The sequence below is a fragment of the Zosterops lateralis genome (assembly GCF_965231275.1).
Source record: "Zosterops lateralis genome assembly, chromosome: 1".
Classification (NCBI taxonomy): Eukaryota; Metazoa; Chordata; class Aves; order Passeriformes; family Zosteropidae; genus Zosterops; species Zosterops lateralis.
In genome coordinates this window covers 46,448,879-46,467,948 of record NC_139762.1, presented here as the reverse complement: position 1 = coordinate 46,467,948, position 19,070 = coordinate 46,448,879, and the positions used below count along the sequence as shown (strand labels likewise).

The following is a 19,070-nucleotide window of genomic DNA, read 5'->3' as shown; positions in this document are numbered from 1 at the left end:
CCTATGAACTATTTGCAACTCTCATTACTGTGATTTTTGGTTTACTAATGGGATTTGTGACAGATCAGCTGTATGACATATTACTTTTTCTCTGTGCTGACTGCTGGGTCAGGTTGAGAGTCCACCTCCTAGGTCTTAAGCTCTTTCCTCTTGGTACATGACAGGACTATCAATCTCAAATGGCTACCGTGCAAACCAAGCCCACAGCCCGCACAGGCACATGGACTGATCTTACCTGCATATGAATCAGTGGGTTGGGCACACATTAATTGATACAACATGACCAGAACCTGTTCCACTCATACTTCCCTCTTTCCTTCCTCACCAAAATTGCTCTTTCCCCCCCATAATCCAAGCCCCTTCTCTCTGCAAGAACTTCCCTCACCACCCACAGGCACAAGGGAAACCAGTTAACAGAGCAAGACCCAGCCATGTGCTGGTGGTATTACATGGAATGGGGAAGAGTAGGTAAGTTCTTTGCTGTGTTTTTCAAATAATCCCTCTATAAAGTTCTTGTCTAATCAAGGAAAACAGCTTCTTCCTGTGCTAGGTCTCAGGACAAATCTGTAGAGATTGTCCCTTGGACCAGGAAGAAGGAATGTGGTCCTTTTAAATAATGGAAGTAGCTGACTATCCATAGATGTTTCCCTCCACAGTACCATCAAAAAGCTCCAGTAGGTTCTAAGGTGCTGCTTACAGCACGTATGCTTACTGTTGGCCAAAGCCACTAAACACAAGAAATGTTCCTTAGCAGGGATAAAGATGGACATATCTTGAGAGAAGATACCATTTCCGTTCCTGCTAATCCTCTTCTACTTTATTCCCCTTGTGCACTGCCTTATGCATCCTGATCATTCGACACCCAGTTTTCCCAGCCATCCCTCCACAGACACCCATGAGCAGGTGCTGGAAATTTGTCCTAGGGAACAAAATCAGGAAACTTAATTCATGACAGGGGCAGGTCCCTTCACATCATCACAGGAGGTCACTGCTGTACTCATCACCTATGTGTAGGAACAGTGATATAAAAAGGTAACAACCACCAACACAAGCACTCTTGAGTCCTTGAGAAAGCCCTAGATATGGTCCTCTGGAATACAGCTGGTGAGAAGGAAGAGACCACCTTAGAAGATACCAGAAAAAAATCCATTCTAAAGATAGAAGTACTTGGCTACCATCTTCCCATAAGATCAGTCTTGGGTCTGTTTTCTGTCATCTGAGGAAGGAAAGACTCCCTGCCTTCCAATTAGGTCTTCACCTAAATGCTGAAACAACACCAGCACTCGGTGTTATCTTCCCTGCCTAAACCTTCTCTTACACCTCCAGCTATTCCCAGTCACTATTTGTGGTAAATCCCACAAGGCTTGGCAAGAGCCAAGAGAAATCCAGAGAGAAAAGGTGTACATAGAGAGAGCCCTTTCTTCTTGCATTTCCTGTGGATCTGTTAGAGGGGTGTAATTCTCTGCCAGGAGGCTGCAAACAAGCTTCCTGATACCCTTATTACTTTTTCAAGAAGTAGATGTACACACAATCCAATCTCCTCCCAAAGAAGTTGGATGTGTGATCCAACAGCCCAGTGGTCTGGACCCAGACTACACTCCCCTATCACTCAAGGATGTATAAAGCAAGGGTCTCTACACTCCTAGATGACAACTTTAGGCACTGGATGACAACTTGCCAGAGGCCTCTACCAGCTGGCCCCTTTCCTGCTGCTGCAGCACAAGAACTGGCACACACCTTCTCTATGTGCCAGCACATGCACTAAGAAGAAAAGATATTTCCTTCCTATCAAGCTTGAACTTCCAAAAAGTCTCTAGAAAGCCTATTTCATCTGATTGGCTATTGTAATAATGGCCAAAGGCTGACCTTAGCCAAAATTAGAAGCTTGTGCCCATTACACAGTCCACAAAAGGGCCTGACCAGCCACAGGGGAGCTCCTTACTCATTTCTGGCTTCATGGACATTTTTCTTGAATCAATCTTCAGCAAGCCTCAAGGCCTGTATAAGAGTTAGGAAGATTTTTCTCTATATAGATTATTCAGTATTTATCATTGCCGAATGTTACCACAATTGTCACCCATTCAATCAAGATTTTGATTGTCTGCAACTCTTCACCATCAGCCTTAGCTCTGAATAATTCTGTATCATCAAAAAATCTTTGTCATATCATTCTACATCTCCTTTTCCAGGTAATTGGTGAATGCATTGCAGAGCCAAGATCCTGGTGGCCTTATAAAAATAACCTACATTTATGGTGCAATACTAGCCATTTATTATTTTCTACCATTTAAGCTATTAATCTGTGAGAAGAATTTCTCCGTCTCATGGCCTCTCACAGCTGCTTTTGAAAGTTCTACTGAGAACCCTTAAGAAATGCCTTTTCAAACTCCCAGTCCACTATGTCAAACGGGTTACAATTCTTCACACACTATTGATTCACTTGGAAGAACTGGATAAATATGACTTCCCTCCACAGACATTATATTGTCTTATGTATTCCGCTGTATTTATCTTTCTGTTTACCCATCCCTTCCCTATCATCATGCCTAATAGTTCAGTCTTACAGAAGACAGAGTTAATTGCCAGAATGATCCCTGGAGCCCTTTAAAAATGTTAGTTTATATAATGGTTTACCTGATAGGCTGCATATCAGAGCTACAGGCTGAACAATTTCTTGGACAATTACCATTCAGACCAACTGACCTGTTATTACTCATTTGGTCAAATTGTTCTAAAATATCTTTTTGTAACACCTTAATTTTTTTTAGACAATTCTATATACTGAAAAACCAGATCGAGATGATCAAACTGTGTGACAGGCAAAAATCAGAAGTCTGATCTTTGTAGTATAAGTCCAAGACTTCCCCTCTTCTTCAGAAGAATACTTCATGAGTCAGTCTAGAAAGTGAATTCTTATGCAAACTTAGAGTAATTTCTCAAAATCTTTGCCAATAGTGATGAATTACTACCTCCACTGCAGATGATGTATGTCCATTTGGTGAATATTTGAGCTATTAAGGAGAACTACCCCTAAACAAGAAGAGTGGCATCTTTGTCTCTTATGAGACAAGATTTGAGAAGTACACACCTCAGAGTATATTCTGGATGACTGACTTTGCTAAATAACACATACTAATCAACTTGGTAGAACAACAAAAACAATAATCTAAGCTATCATAATGCATTTTCAATAATATTTTTTTAGCACCTCAATATTTACAGACATAAACATTCTAAGACAGATAGAAGATTGCAGACAACAGGAAGTCTTCTGATGGACACCTCATATGAAAAAAGGCTATTTCATCAGCTTGAAATTATTCCTTATAATTCCCCTTGAAAAATTTCCTGGATAAAGCTCCTGGAGATGAGACGCCTTCTAATTGTGTCCCTCCTTTATCACGTTTCCATCCAAAAATTTCATACATCAGAGGGACTCTCCTCAAAAGTGACACTCAGAGTAAATATCTTATATGGTGCTATTTCTGAATTTGCTCAGGGAAACAGAAATCAGAGAAGTTTTTGAAGACCATGTTACCATGTATTTGTAGCATATATATGACAAGGACACAAATACATCAGAACAGCATATCTAGCTTTTGACTCTGAGAACAAATTATGGGTGTATTTGCTCTTGTTTAATGTGAGCACCACTAGGAAGCACTTTTTGAAAGGATAGTAAGTCAGTGGAAAGGACTAAGATACACAGAACTATGAGAAGAGGATAATTTTGCAATGGGTATATACTGTGTCAGTCCTCTGAACAGATACTCAGAGCCAAGAAAAGCAGAACCTTCCTTCATTTTCTAAATGAAATAAAAAATTCTAATAAAAACAACAGGTTGAAGAATATTATTGCCATAGGACATGCCAGTACAGTAAAAGTAGGGTATGCTGGCTTTTCAATGAAAATCAGAAATCACAGGTTTAGAGTTGAGAGAATAATAAAATATAGGAAGTTAAAATTATAAAATGTTGCAAACACATCTGAGAACATAACCAAAATAGTCTTGAGTACAGTGTGCTTACCAGATTAGTGGAGGAAAATTTGCATAATTAAAAGGCATTGACAATTAATGTAATGCAAGTGAAGGAGAAAGAACCTCATTGCATTGTAATTAGGAGAACTATTTGTCAGTCTCGTTTTAAATTTCACTCAGAAATTTCAGACACATCAGTGGCATTTATACGAGTAAAAGTTGCTGGAATTACCATATTTAAAACATATTAGGGCCACTAACTTGTAGTTTATCAGATAACCAAAGACTTGTTAAGTATATCACCAACCAACATTGGGGGAAAAAATGAGGGTAAGTTCTCTAGACAGTCTTAAAGGCTGTGGTACAGAAAACACTAAATTAGGGGAAATGTCAAAGAGTGGTTAGGGTATGGAAATAGACAGCTGATGGGTACATAACAAATAGTGCAAATATCAGATTGCTAAGAAGGAAGACTCCTGGGTGAGACTGCCATAAGAACAAGCTGGAAGCTGGCAACTGGGGAGGGCACAGAGAGAGAAGCAAATGGAGGTTATGGCCTTTGTCTTCCTAGATCACAGGAGAGGATTTAATTAGTGGTTAGGGTTATCCACAGAGCAGCTTCTCCCATGGAGAGCAGGGGGATTTGAAAATAGGACAGTGGCATTTCAGTAGGGCACAACAGCTGAGAAAGGATTCTCCAGTGAATAAGGAGCACTGGTTCACAGCTTCTCCCCTCCCTCCTTATTCTGAATGAACTCAGATCTTGGAAACTGAGCTGCTGCCTGTGTTCAAGTTTGTTTGCGTGGCAGACTGACAGGAGATAGTATTTCTTTACATCTCTCTTTACAGAAGCCTGCAGCAACAGATGGATTTTGCAGCATAATCTAAAGGTCAACAACTTCTGACCAGCAAAGTAATGGAGAACAGACCAGGCTGCAGCAAGTTCAGCACAGGGGAAACCTAATTAAAAATTATGTTCATATTTAACCAGGATTTCAGAATTGCAAAATCACAGAGGGATTACCTGAGGCACCTAGTATGTGCTCAAATCAATAAATGTTTTTCCTAGAAAGGAAAGCTTTGCATAAATGTAAATGACATGCCAAATTCACTAGTGGGTTTTATAGTGGTGAGTCAGAAATGACTGAAAATTATTTTTACGAGTTATAGATTTGGAAGAAAACCCCCAAACCAAATCCAAAGCCCCCTCAAAAACCCCCAAACAAACAAAACACTGTTAACACTGACATTCAGAAGGCCTTAAGATTAATTGAGACTCGCATGCCATAAACTTGAAATGTTCTACTTCTCTTCAAATGAGAAAACTGATTCAACCCTGCCATACTGCTCAGCTGCCCTCACTTTCACCAAAATTTCTTCAACTGCCCAAGGTTGCATCCCTCAGCTCCTGAATATCTGTCAAGCTTGAGCACTAAACAAATACGAGCTATGCTTAACAGTAACTCATACAACCACAGCATCCCATCTGGAATAACTGAAAGATCAGTTAGATACCATATTTTTACAGCCTTTCAGTAGGAAATCAGTTTTTAAGACTGATTAAAACATTAAGCAAAGTTTTCAGCTAAAGACTTCTAAACTGAGCACAGAAAATACACATGTAAGAAATGAAGTGAACATTTTAAAGAGCTAAAATATAGACTTTGCTCCTGTTGTTGCTTTGATTCCATGCCACCATGAAGAAGACCAACCAGTGGGAATTCAAACATTATATCACAATAAATCAACAGACATGAAAACATTAGCTCAGGCATTAAATTTACATTTTCCAGACCATTGGCTCTTGTGACCCAGAACATAGTGGGAAATTTGAAGTTCTACTGTCAGTTCTGTAGCTCTGTTTCACTTTAGCCCAAAGCAAGAATCATGAAGTGCAGGTTCTTGCTTCACTCCCGTGCCCCATACTGGAACATACTTATTTTTAGGTATGGCATACTGACAATCTTACTACACTGAGGAGTGGGGAAGATAAGGTGCAGGCTCAGGCTGGGATGATGCATGCAGTGTTTAAATGGAAGTAGCAGCTGTGGGGGACTGTACAACCAGCTGCTTACTGCAAGAAGCTTTAGCATACTCGGGGAGAACAGAATTTCCAGATACTTGTTTCTAATATGGAAGAAATCTTTAATGAGCATGTAAGAAGCTGCCACTTTTTTTAAAGAGTTTCAGGCTTTTAAAAACATTTCAAATAGGGAAAGATTTCAAGGGATGGCAAACCCATAGTGTTGAAATAGAAGTCAAATTCTTGCCACAGGCATTGAACTCTCAGAAAAGCAGAGTTAAACAAAAGCCACTAGAATTTTTAAAACTACAACCAGATATTAATAACCACATAATACCTCTTTGATTTCTTCCAGAAAACTGAAAATTTCATCAAGAATAGCTTACGAAAGTTTCAAACTGAGGACAACACCTATTACGAAAAATCACAGATAAAGCATCCTAAAATTACAGATGACTGTTATACAACAGAAAAAGTCAGAAAACTCCAATAATAAGCAACTACACATGCCATATTAATCCCTATGTCACAAGTCAAAATAAAAAATTATTATTTTCCTGTCTTTTGGCTAACATGCTTTTTTAAGCATGCTCTGTCTCACTAGCATCACCACAATGTTTCTCCCAAGCATTGTGCTGCTGTAAAGACTTCCCAGAACAGCTGTTTGTCTTCCCTGTCTCCCTATTCTTCCAGAAATCAAACTAGAATAAGACTGATGACAGATGTTTAAATACGTTTGTTGCTACCACAATTTCAATAGCAGTATACAAAGGCTGTAAAGCACCTCCTGCCTGCTACTATTCAGCCTACTCACCAGCACTGAGCAGACCCAATGGACACACCCAGGAATGTTCTCCTTTTTCTATTCCACTTGAACAATGGTTCTCCTGGACTTCTAACTTTACTTCCTTTGTAGGAAATTCAGATAAATAAAAAACAACATAATTTGCAAGGTTGTGATGGCAGTATTGCACAAGTACACTGTTTCATACTCTCAAGCAATATTGAATCAGTTATGGAATACTTGTAGTAATACAAACAGAACACAATAAAAATACAGATTCTACATTTTCTCATCATAAATCCCCAACTATATGTGATCCAACATCTCTAATGCAAAAATATTCTACAGATACAGTCTCAAACCCACTCACACACACCTCCTCACTTCAACTTTCCATCATGAGCCTGTGCTGATTTGATTTGCTGATATAATGCTACTGAGAGTTAAGAGTTTTTCTGTTGTAGCCTCACCTTAGCTGGGACTAAGGAGCAGAAGAGTTTGTCACTGACTCACTCCATGAGTGGCTATCCCACACCTATCTGTCCAAGCAAAACCCAGATGTATGAGGTTTGGTCTTCACAAATTTCTCAAATAAAATTATTTTCCTTTGGATCAAGTTACTCATGTTGTTAATAGCTGGTTCATTGAAGTAATTTTAAACAAAAAGTAATTACTACAATTATTGAGATATTAGATAACTTCTAAGGTGGTGGAATGAGCTGGAATGAATACAGAAACTTTCTGTAGGAGATTTACTTATTTTTAGAAATAAAATTAAAACCACAGGGATCTCATCAAGTCAATACAAATGATTTTTTTTTTCTCTGAAATCATATCCATTAATACTACTGTCACATACAGGAGAACTGATTAAGATATGTAATAACTTTGGTTGAGGATTCACACCTACACTGGGCAGGAAAAATATACCCATGTCAGTGGCTTGTTCTATACTATGTAAATTACCTTAATGATAGCAAGCAATGTTTTTAGTCATGTCACTAGAGGACACAAAAGAACCACATTCACCTTCAAGTCGAGAAGTGAGAAGAGAAAGTTTATTATAATTTGGGGTTTAAATAAATTTAGAATTTGTTCAGGAATTTGGAGATGAGAGTAACACCTCTCTGACCCCAATGGTCAACTTAGAAGTCCATCAATTTGTCCTTCCCCCCTGGAAAGAATGTGTTGTTTACAAAATATCAGTCTTTGTTTCTGTTACAAGTGTGAGAAAGCTCCAGTAGAAATGTGAAACCATCAGAAGGCTGAAAAATCAGGGCAACATAGTCATTCATTCTTCTACACACCAGCTTTCCAGCCTATCAAGATAAATGAAGGAGCTGAACTACAATTCATAGGGGAAAATTTATAAACCTATTTTAAGTAAGTTTTGATTTTGAACCACAGTGCCATACCACACAGATAATGGCATTCTGCACCATGGTTAAATGAGCTCCAATTAACAAAGGCTGTAATTTATTTTCCAATTCTAAAGCTGCAGAAGTAGATGCTAACTACTCCTCTTTTATATCTGCTTACAGTAATTTTGCCATGACTGAAGATAAATAATTAAGATAACTTTCCACCTTCTGTCACTGGAATAGTTTCTGTGACTTTACCACAATGGATTGCTTCTAATATTGCTATCAAGTTGCTTAGGGAAATTATTCATTCATTGGATGTTAAGTTTTTATTTTTTGTCCTGTTAAAGACTCTTAACTAAGGATGACAGATCATAAAAGAGAACATTCTGAAAGATATAATTTTCTTTAACTGTGGTTTCCAGGAAGACTTCTAAACCACCAAACACCTTCACATATTACAACCTCCAGTTGTAAGGTGACATTTTCTAAAGCATCACATTCACAATAAGAAAACAGCTTACCTATTATCGTACTTAAGGCAACTGGGAAAGAAAAAAAAAATTATGTAACCAAACCAGCTAAATACTGCATTAGGAGAAGCAGAAACTGGGCAGATGCTTAGGGTTATGGTTTACTGGTCGAATTGGTGGTCTTGGGCTAATGGTTGGACTTGATTGTCGCAATGTTTTTTTTCCAACCAAATGACGCTACGATTCACAGATATAAGTCACTTATATTATTTATTTGAACTCTGAACAGTGGTCAAAGGTCAGGCTTACAAGAATTACGAACTAAGCCAAAGCATGCAAGGCCAAGTATAAGTCTGGCAAGTTCTGTAGAACTTAGACAAGGCCCAAGGTATGGAGGGAAAAAACCAAACTGAACCAACCAACTATGGAGAGGAGAAGCAAAATGTTAGGTTAACTGTATCAAAACAGCACAGTAATTAGGCTAAGAACATATTCAAATTGTCAACTGCACAGGTAAACTAAGGGCAATTAAACATTGTGCTTTGCGTGAAACTTCCTTTGTTTTTGTGCAGAGGCATATCGTTACCACACAAGGCACAATACCTGATTGCACCCAGGCACTTTTACTGGAAAAGTATATTCCTGACTGTCCTGGACATCAGCTTTGACATCAGCAGAATAATTCTTAGTTTTCTCTAGTCAAAAGAGGGACAAAGTCTATATAATAATATGTTTCAAGGTTTCGCCAGCAATTTGTTTTAATAAATAGGTAAATAAAATTTTGGAAGAACTTTTAGAGTGATTTTGGGGGAATGGAAGGTTACTGTTTAGGTTATTTAATTTCTAAGACAATATTAATAGAGGAATTAATGTAACCCAGCATCCTTGATACGTTGGGTGAACTAACAGATGTAATGTTCTGTAAACAGCCACAGAACTGGGTGGCTAACAGATAGTGATTATTTTAGCATCAGGTCGACAGTGAATGTCCAATAGGTGTTCTTTGAGCCAAAAAAAATCCCCAGTTTCAGAGTTGAAGGAAAGCAGGTGTTTGTGTAAGATCATCAGCATTAGCTTTAAGAACTAAAATCCTTAAAATGCAAGAGGACTTAAAATGCAAAACTCAACAAACTCAGTACTTTTTAAAATAGCAAATAACAAGTTCATTCTTGCTCAGAGAAGGAAACATTGCAGAGATGGAAACTGGATGCTGGCCATAGGCATATTGAAAAATACAGTGCAGAAACATCTGAGATAAAAGTGCAGCTTCCCAAGAAGCTGAGAGCCCTAACCCCAGCAGAATTGTGGCACTTTCTGTGCATCTGTGTAATTCAGTTTATACCTCTCCTTCAATGAAGTGAAAATGGCTGATCACTAAGACCTGATCTAGCTCCTAGCAAAATCACCTGCACATCATGCAGGGAACTACTAATTCAATTTAAAATTAACTGATCATTCTGAAATTTCAAGGTCCAAATATGAAGGCAAAAATTTTTCTTTCCTAAGACACATGGAAAAGACCTAAGAAAAATTGATATTAGATGGAATATACAAGAAATGAGTTTCCATGAACCTTTTCCCCATATATATAGGTTGCAGTTTTAGAGCTAAGACTCAGACCAGGACAACTTCACCAAGATTAATGGCAGCATCTGAGGGAGTAATGGCTGAGTAAACATGGACCAGCTGTTTCCACAGCCCAATCAACCACAACCCCTGGCTTCTACCTGTGAGGAAGACACACAAAAAGGGAAGTTTCAAAGGTAGAAGTAGCCCTGCAGTTTCGGTTACTTCTTTGAGATGTTTTTGTTCACTTCCAGTTACGCACTGGGTTGATTCTTCATAATTCAGATTCTAATTTACTTTTAAAATTTTCCCTTCAGTGTATTTAATAAGCACAGTAACACTACAAAATGTGGATTAGTCAGCTAATACACCCACACCCTGGGTGTGTTATAGCCCTCAGCAACACTGCTGCCCCAGTACATCCAAGATGTGTGCGCACTGCCTGACTAAAACACACCTTGTTGTGTGTTATTGCTTACATAAGACAGGACTTAGCATATGTAACTGTACCTTAATGACACACCTTGATACATTGTTAAACTGGAAACTATGGTTGTGCTCCATCAGAGGCTTAGGTGTGTGCCGTATTACACGGAGCAAAATTAATTAAGAAACGCTGCATTCCTGGGGGCAGTAGCTGTAGAGATACGGTGGGAACAGGAGACCGCACTCCTCAGTGACCTACATGGAGCCAGAGCCAAGCACCGAATGCCTCCGGACAGAATCTCTGTCCTGAAATGTGCTACAATGATATGACTCATTTAGAATAATAATTAAAAAAAAAAAAAAAAAATCCCCACCCCCCGCCTCAGCCTGTGCGCTCTCCATCGCTGTAGAACAGCCCGAGCCGGAGCTGCAGCTGAAGGGCCTCTCTCTCCTCCGCCTCCCAGCCAACCTCCCCAGTGCCAGCTCTGGCATTTGTGCAATCAGATGGTGAGAAATCAGGGATGCGATCTGGCCAACCCCTCCCATGCTTTTTTCCCTGGGTTAGTTTTACAGTTTACCACTCACGCTCACACTGGCACCAGAGAGGCGGCAGAAACACATGGCTGGGACCTCCCTTTTTGACGCCAGCCCACACACAGGCTGCCTTAAAGCAATCGTGAAACTGTATCATTAACAATGTTGGCAACAACTTTCCCACAGACACAGTTATCCCTATAAAAAGTCGCCTTGCCCCAGTGACTATTTTCATTTGAATATGGACTTGAGGCGGCTCTCTGCTGTGGAGCTGAGGAGGAGGCTCCCCAATGAGCTCTGCTGGCAAACCCTCCAGCCTGCAGTGCAGCACTACTGACTCCAGCAAACACACGCCGAGTGACAGCAGCACTGATCCAGCCGCTGGTATTTTAATACTGATTTTTATTCATTGCTCCATTTCAATATCTTATACCTTCTCTTTTCAGGACATTAACCAAGCTGTTTCTTTACGATTCCCCGCCCCCCTCCTCCTTCATGCTGCAAGCTTACACGCCAAGAAAGTTTTGCCTCCAGCTGCTACAGCTCCATCAACTCTTCTACCAACCCATTTGAAAGAAGAGTAAGGTGTTAATTAGGGTGTTAATGGCTACAGAAACACCTCTTTCCCCCCCTTCCATTTCAAGGAAGAAACAAAGGGAAACTCAACATTCCTTGCAGAAGTGTTAGACTGCATAAAAAAATTTAGCATACAAAAATTCCTTTACTCGGCATACATGTAGATAGTCTGTGGCTCCCAACATCTCCAAACCACAATTCTATTTATTCTCTTTCACCTTCACCTTTGATTTGGGACCATCTCATTGAGGGGGGGTGGGGGGGTGGGATGCATATATTCTTTTAGTATCTTTGAATGACAGATTTTTTTTTTTTTAATCTTCAAAATGAATTCCATACCAGAGTGCATCTTCACAACGAGAAGACAGTTGTGTTACTGTGTGGTTTCACAAGCCAGCTGAGCCAGCCTTGCATTCCTCTGCTGCTGAAAGAGGTTTCCCTCCTCTCCTCTTCCCCGCTGAGTCTACCCAGTGCCAGTCCACAGCCATGCTGGCTCTGGCACTTGTCTGATACCTCCCAGTTCAGTTCACTGAACTGACATAAAGCTGTTCACGCTTTTGCTGGGTTCATTTTCTGCCAGTTCAGTGAGCTGAGCCAGCTGAAAAAGGGGGCAGCACCAAACACAGGGAAAGCAATAGGAAATGTGTATCTGGGGTATTCTTCTTTTTGACAGCAGCAAGCTGCAAAAACGGCTCAGGCGTCCTGTGAAACCTCACCCTAAGGGCATAGCTTTACTAAATCGCTTGATACAAATTATGACTTTGCTATTACAAAAAGAGATGGGTTCTAGTAGTCACCCAATTTCACATGAAATTAAATCAGCTTGCTAAAGTGGCAGAAAACTACCTAGGGTGGCAGATGTTCTATGCCAGGTCAGCAAGTGGAACAGGCACATCTTCTGGTCCATGAGCACAGAAGCTGATGCAAGGCAAAGAGAACTGTGTGGCAGAGGCAGAAAGGAAGAGAAGAGCCAGAGAGAAGAGTCAGCCCACTCCCTTTCAGCTGCTGTGATAGCTGAGATCTTGTGAAATCACACCCTGGTTTACGAAAACTCCTAGCATTAAAAAACCTCTTATTTCTCCACTTCTGTTAACAGATAACTGTGAAGCAACTGTTCCCTCAAAGCCTTTATATAAACTTGTTGACTTGTGTAGAAGCTAAAAATTGTGTTTCTTTTTAAATCAAAATTTTAATTTCATGTAATATTCAGTCTAACAGTCACTGCAAAAATAGATGCAGTGATTTGAGATACTGCTGTATACCAGACTGTGTGTTACCGTTCTCCCAGCCTGATGATTTAATCATGACTGTTCTTCATTCACTGCAGTACAAAATCAGCACAGCAAGTTCAAATTAGCCTCAAAAGCAAGCTATATTAAGCAGAGGAAGAAATTCTGGTTGTAATACGAAAAATAATTCTTGGAGATGTCAGATGGATAGGAAACCTTTACTTCCAACTCTGCAGATATGTCCCCTCAAAGTCATGGCAACACACCAATATTCTGCTAGCTATAGAGCACCGTTTGTCTCTTTAAGCCAGCATTTTTCTAAATGCTGATTTGTTTTTAACTTCCACTAGCTCCTGTTTCAAAACATTTGTCTCTCTTGGGTGGGACTTCTGGGATTTGGTTGTTTGCTTGTTTTTCAATGGAGCAGGTATTTGGATCCTTATGCTTTATGTTACAGCTAGACTGAGATAAGAGTTCATTTGTCAGGTGGCTTATGTCACTCAGAAATTTGAGGCAGCTGCTACCTTTGCCAACAAAAACAGGTTTTTCTCTCAGCATATGCTACATCAGTACTTGGGAGGTTTGCACCACAACTCTGCCAATCCAGTTACAGTGGCACATTTGTAAGTGTGGCATGACAAGATCTCAGAGTAGTGATTTTTATACACTGCTCTGACATGAAATATGCTTGGGGGACAGAAGGACATTTTCCCATTACTTCTATTCCAACACACTCATATCTTTGGCTCTTGGTTACTCATAACTATTTTTTTTATCTGTTCTGATAAAAGCCTGTTAGAAAAGACCTTATGTAGAAACTTCAGATCCAATTTGTAGAAATATTTGCAATGATAAACACCGGAGTTCATGAAATCTGATTGATTACAAATACAAACTTGTGACCTGTTTCTGGTTCTGGCAGATGACTTCTCCTAGGAAAAACTGTCAAAATTCTGAGTATTTACATCTGAATCCCACTCCAAATGTAATTTAAACTTCAGCTTTAATAAATCTGGATCATTGCCTCATTATTACTTTTAACTACTAATAGCAAGTAACTTTATGGATTGCTACACCTGACAAATTGTTAAATATTTCAGCTATTTTCCAAGTGAAATTAAACCTACATGTATTTCCTTAGTCCCCATCTCCTTTCAGAGAAATAAATACATTTCCCTGTACTACTCTTACTTTCATTAAATAACCCGATAGCTCATCCTTTCTTATCTTCTCAGGATACAAAATAAATCAATATGGTCTCTTAGTCTACTCTTTCCTAAGGAATACAGTTCTCATAGATTCAATTCTTTTGAGTAACTAAAATCCTTGAGTCTGAATCATTCTGGCTTCATAATGCTTCTCTGTAATAACAAAACCAGGATGCAGGCACTACCTCCCCTAATTCACATTCTGACACTTGTATTGGAGCAGGAAAGCCGGCAGTACTGTATTTGGACTGGACTGTTCACACACATGCAAGTATTTCCCTTCTGAAATTACAGTATTGTTATCTTGCTTACAAAAACATTGTTCACTGAAGCACCAAGTTAAGAAAAAATACTGAAGGGAAAGGAATTAAAAAAAAAAATTTCTCCAAAGAAGGTAATTACATAGCTAAGCATTATCTTTGGAGAGAAAGAAAATCCTAAGTACCAACAGGGCTTGTCAGAGTTACTTCCATGTGCTGGACTTCTTACAAACACTAACCTACAATTTCCTGACATCTTTAATGACATGTTTCTGAGAAGAGTACAGTTTGCCTACAGTGTGTCATACATATAAAATCTTTGCTGACTGAACAAAAGGACATACTTAATGCTATTATGGCAGGCTGGAAAAAATCCTTACTAAAAAAGTCCTCTAAAAAAAAAAAAAACAACCCCGAAGTTAACTTTCTGGTCAAAAGGAAGTACTTGGCACAATCTCAGATTCAAACTTAGTTCCCAATCCCCTTATTACTCCACCAGAAAGGCCTAAATAATCAGTTAAAAAAAAAAAAAAAGGGCAAGAGCAGGGGAAAACCTTTTGGATGTCAGAGGCCTGCATAAGATCCAACTGCAATCCTAGAGGATGGAAAATAACCAAACCAAATATTTTGACCAGAATTAAAAAATACCAGGATTAAGTATTAATGTTTTGGCAGCTTCCAGAAAGAACTATGACTAAATGGAGTTAAAAAACAAATATTAGAGAAGGAAAATAGTTTTCAAGTTATTATGCAAACCAGACATTTTCTATGCAAATTCAGGCACTGAACTTGTATAATCTGAATTGTAAAACATAGGTTGATGTCTTGATTGTAAATGGTGTTTGTTTTTTCTTTCTGAATGTCATGTTAAATTACTGTGTGCATATGCAGGGTGTGTGGGTGGAAGGGACTGACACAAGGAAGAATTAATTCTTCTAAAAAAAAAGTTTTCGTTTTTCTAAGAGCATGGTTGAGAAGAATATTTCACTTTCAATAAAAATGGAACTAACCAATGTTTGTAAACACATCACTGTGCAAATGAAGAAACATTGCTTCTTAAGCACTGACAATATTTGATTCAGCGCATGCATATCCCAGCCAGCTGGTCTCCCTGGCCTCAGTCCCAACCTTCTCACCTCTCTAAGTGGTTATATTCCCTCCATGGGGGTAGCAGGGGTCCTCACAAGTCAATATGGGCAATCTTCAGATTGGTCTTCTGAACACATCTCTGCCAATGTAATCCATTATTAGAGTGCAACTTAGATATATTGACCAAAATGTTTGGGTTCTGTAATTCCTGTTTGCCTTATCACCCACAGTAGTGCAATGGCTGTTAAAAGCCTTTTATATTTAAAATGTTGTAGACCTACTGCATATTTTCAATTTACAAATCTATAACAAAGACAAATGAGAAGTAGATGGAAAGTCACAACACACTTATAAACACAGCCAACTCTACTGGCACCTCTATATTTGCAGCCAGAGCTTTCTTTCATTATTACAAAGTAGCAGTTGGTCTGTAGGTCTGAAAATAAGTAGATCTGAAAAACACTGAACTTGTGGGCCTCATCAGGCAAGGCAGTAACAAAGCTCAAAATCTACTAACTTCAGTGGGATGTAGAAGTTCCCCACTGCTGGAATTTTTTGACTAATATAGCAGAACCTTTTAGCTTGTACAAGCTGGGGCAGCTCTGCTGTGTTACTGTTTATACAGTTCAGCCTTTCTTGATCTAGTAAACGTGAAAAGTACTTAAATAAATAAGAAAGCCTATTTCATCCAGCGTCTGTGCCTTGGAAGATTACTAAGTGGTTAATTGTACAAAAAAGCCAACAGACCTGTGCTACCAAAAAAAAAGAGATGAACAAGTTTCTCATATTCAAGCAACAACCTCTCAAAATACAAATTAATCTCCAGTTTGCATCTCAATTGTCAGACTAAGATGAAGGTATCTCAGCATGAAGCCTGTTTGTAAGAGATACAATACTATTGTTCTGTAGTGCACATAATTTGATGAATGCCTTCTCTGGAATGGCTTTTAAATCTTCATCCATCAGAATATGCATTAAAATCTTTTCCCTGTAACATTCATACCATTCTGCAAAATGGTAAAAACATAAGAGAATATGGAGTTAATATTTGCTGATCTTTTCAGCTTTATTCAATTTATTCAATTTTGCTTGAGATAATGGCACTTTGGATCAATATGTGTGTTGATCTCGATTATTTGTAATTCTCTATTGAAAGCACACAAATATTTAGTTTTGCTAACTTTCATCTTCTTGCATGCCAATTCTTCCAATAATTGAATGGAGAACACTTACTGTCCAACAGCATCTGTAAAGATTAGTACTTTATATTCACAAGTTTAACACCAGTTTTATATGCCTTTCCCCAACCCTTATCTAAATTGCTCTAAATTTGTTTTTAATATAGCATTATTTTCTGTGGTCACAATATAGGACTAAGATTCAGGAATTTAATTTCTGATTCTATCAACAGTCATCTTGGCTAACACAACCAAAAATGAAAGAGTAAAAAATTCTGACACTATCAAAACAATTGACAGAATCCTCAGTTTGAAGTATTAGTTTAAATAATTTTGTTGCTTGGAATTTGTGGTGTCTTTTGAAAAACAAAAGCTCCAAAAGTAGGGATAAAGAAAAAAAAAACTTGGAAGTGAGATAAACAGCAACCAAACTAGTTTCACTTTTCTGAGTGGAAAATTGAGCAGGTTAAAGTAATCAAGAACAAAAATAACCTTTCAGATTAGTATGTTTTCACTAGACAAGACCGAATGGTTCCAGCAAAGAAGAATGTGTCCTTAGGTGGGTTAGAAGTCAATGTTGGTTTGGGATTTACCCAATCTGAAATCTTACTAATAAAAATCCAAAATCTTGAATAAGACTCCAAATGTCACCCAAAAGCAAAACCGGATGAATCAGCAGGCAATCATTTTCTGTCCTCTCCATACACTAATCAAGCTGCCTCACTCTGCACCAGTGACAACCCAACACTATGGCATTGGGAACCCAAGCATCTGGATTGGAGTATTTTCTTAGGACTGAGGTCAGATTCGGAATTGTACAAGTAGTCTCAGTATTGAAAATAAGAAGCCTAAGGAAAAGCTGCCCAACTGAAGGTGAGTTTTCTCATGTGTACATGTAGAATGAGCAATGGGACACTGATATATACAATTCAACCCCTCTGTTCCCAAGAATGTGCTCTTTTCACAGCCTGAGTTTGCAGGCGGAGACTAAAACTGGCTTACATATTCCCACTACAGTTGTCTTGACCAAGTCCAGAAAAGTTCCTTTTTCTTCCTTCAAGGATGACACAATGTAGTATTTGCCATAAAGTGCAGTTTCTGCTCTGGCCAAATTAACTCCTCTAAAATTTAATGCAGCAAATACCCAAGTTGCAGCAGTCTGAAAAAAAAAAGATTTGCAGCAACTGCAGCCCAGCTGTGACCCACAGACAGCTTGAAGGCATCACTTCACCAAGAAACATGTGGAAGCTGATGGTTTTAGAGGAGGCCTGATGCCCATTCCACAATGAACCTTGCATCGCCCTCTATTGTTCAGATTAGTCAGCTATTAGGCAGGAGCTGGAAGAGGCTTAAGGCCACAATAAATACTTCAGTATCTTATATTAAAAGACAAAAAGAAACCTTCTTTACTGATGTACAAAAAGGTGAAATAGCTAAATGATCAGACAGGTAGTTTCAAATGGTTACCTCAATTAAAAACAGATATTTTACAGAGATGATTCTCTGATATTTTTACAGATGAATGGTTTTCATGGGCAAACCACTGTTTGGTTTCCATGGAGGAAATTGTTTTTCATCCTATTAGAAAACCAATGACTTTCTACAGTTTCTACTTGTAGTAATATCCACACATACATAATAATACATTTTGCTTAGAATCCACTAGTTCAAGGGCCAAAAATGGTCATACAGAAACAAGTAGCCCTTCATTTCACTGATGATAGAAAAAGGAGTTTGAAGGTTATTCAAGATCCATCCAAATATTAACACGGATCCATATAATTGTTAGCATAGATTAATTGGTAAAATGTGCTACCTCCTTGATATAAGAACCACAATAATATTAATGGAACAAAACCCAGCTTTGAACATCTCAAAGTCATTTGCACTGCAATCTATGAGATGTCTTAGCATACCAATTATAAAAATAATTTTTGTTTAAAAGTTGACTGAATTTCATAAAGGACAAGTGTTTAAAATAAATATAAAAATGAAACAAAGGATTTCATTTAGGAGTAAAACTTTCCCTTTTCTGCTAAAACTTTTTCCCTCTGGTGATGTTTCATTTGGCTTGATCCCCTTCCCTTCCCAGTCCTTCTCCTCAATCAATAAACCAATGCTGGTTAAACATGCATAAAAATCAGGGTCAGAAAGGCAAACTTCCTAAATTCAAATATGTACACTAAATATTTCCTTCCCAAAAAGTTGTGTTCAGCTTTACAGCTATGTTAAGGTTGAAAACTTCTGAGGTGAAGTACCTATATTAGGTATGTAAGGGAATATATTTTGTCTTAAATATTTTTGAAGTACTACAACTGCTGTTCTGCCATTCAAAATTAAAAAGAAAATGAATTGCTAAAAATATTAGCTTTCACAAACCCAT

At 38.5% G+C, this 19,070-nt stretch overlaps 1 protein-coding gene across 1 annotated transcript in view; it reads right to left on the bottom strand.

Moving 5' to 3' along the window:
• Nucleotides 1-19,070, bottom strand: part of ULK4 (unc-51 like kinase 4) — a 213,383-nt gene that overhangs the window by 18,090 nt on the left and 176,223 nt on the right. The gene's annotated exons all lie outside the window — the stretch shown is intronic.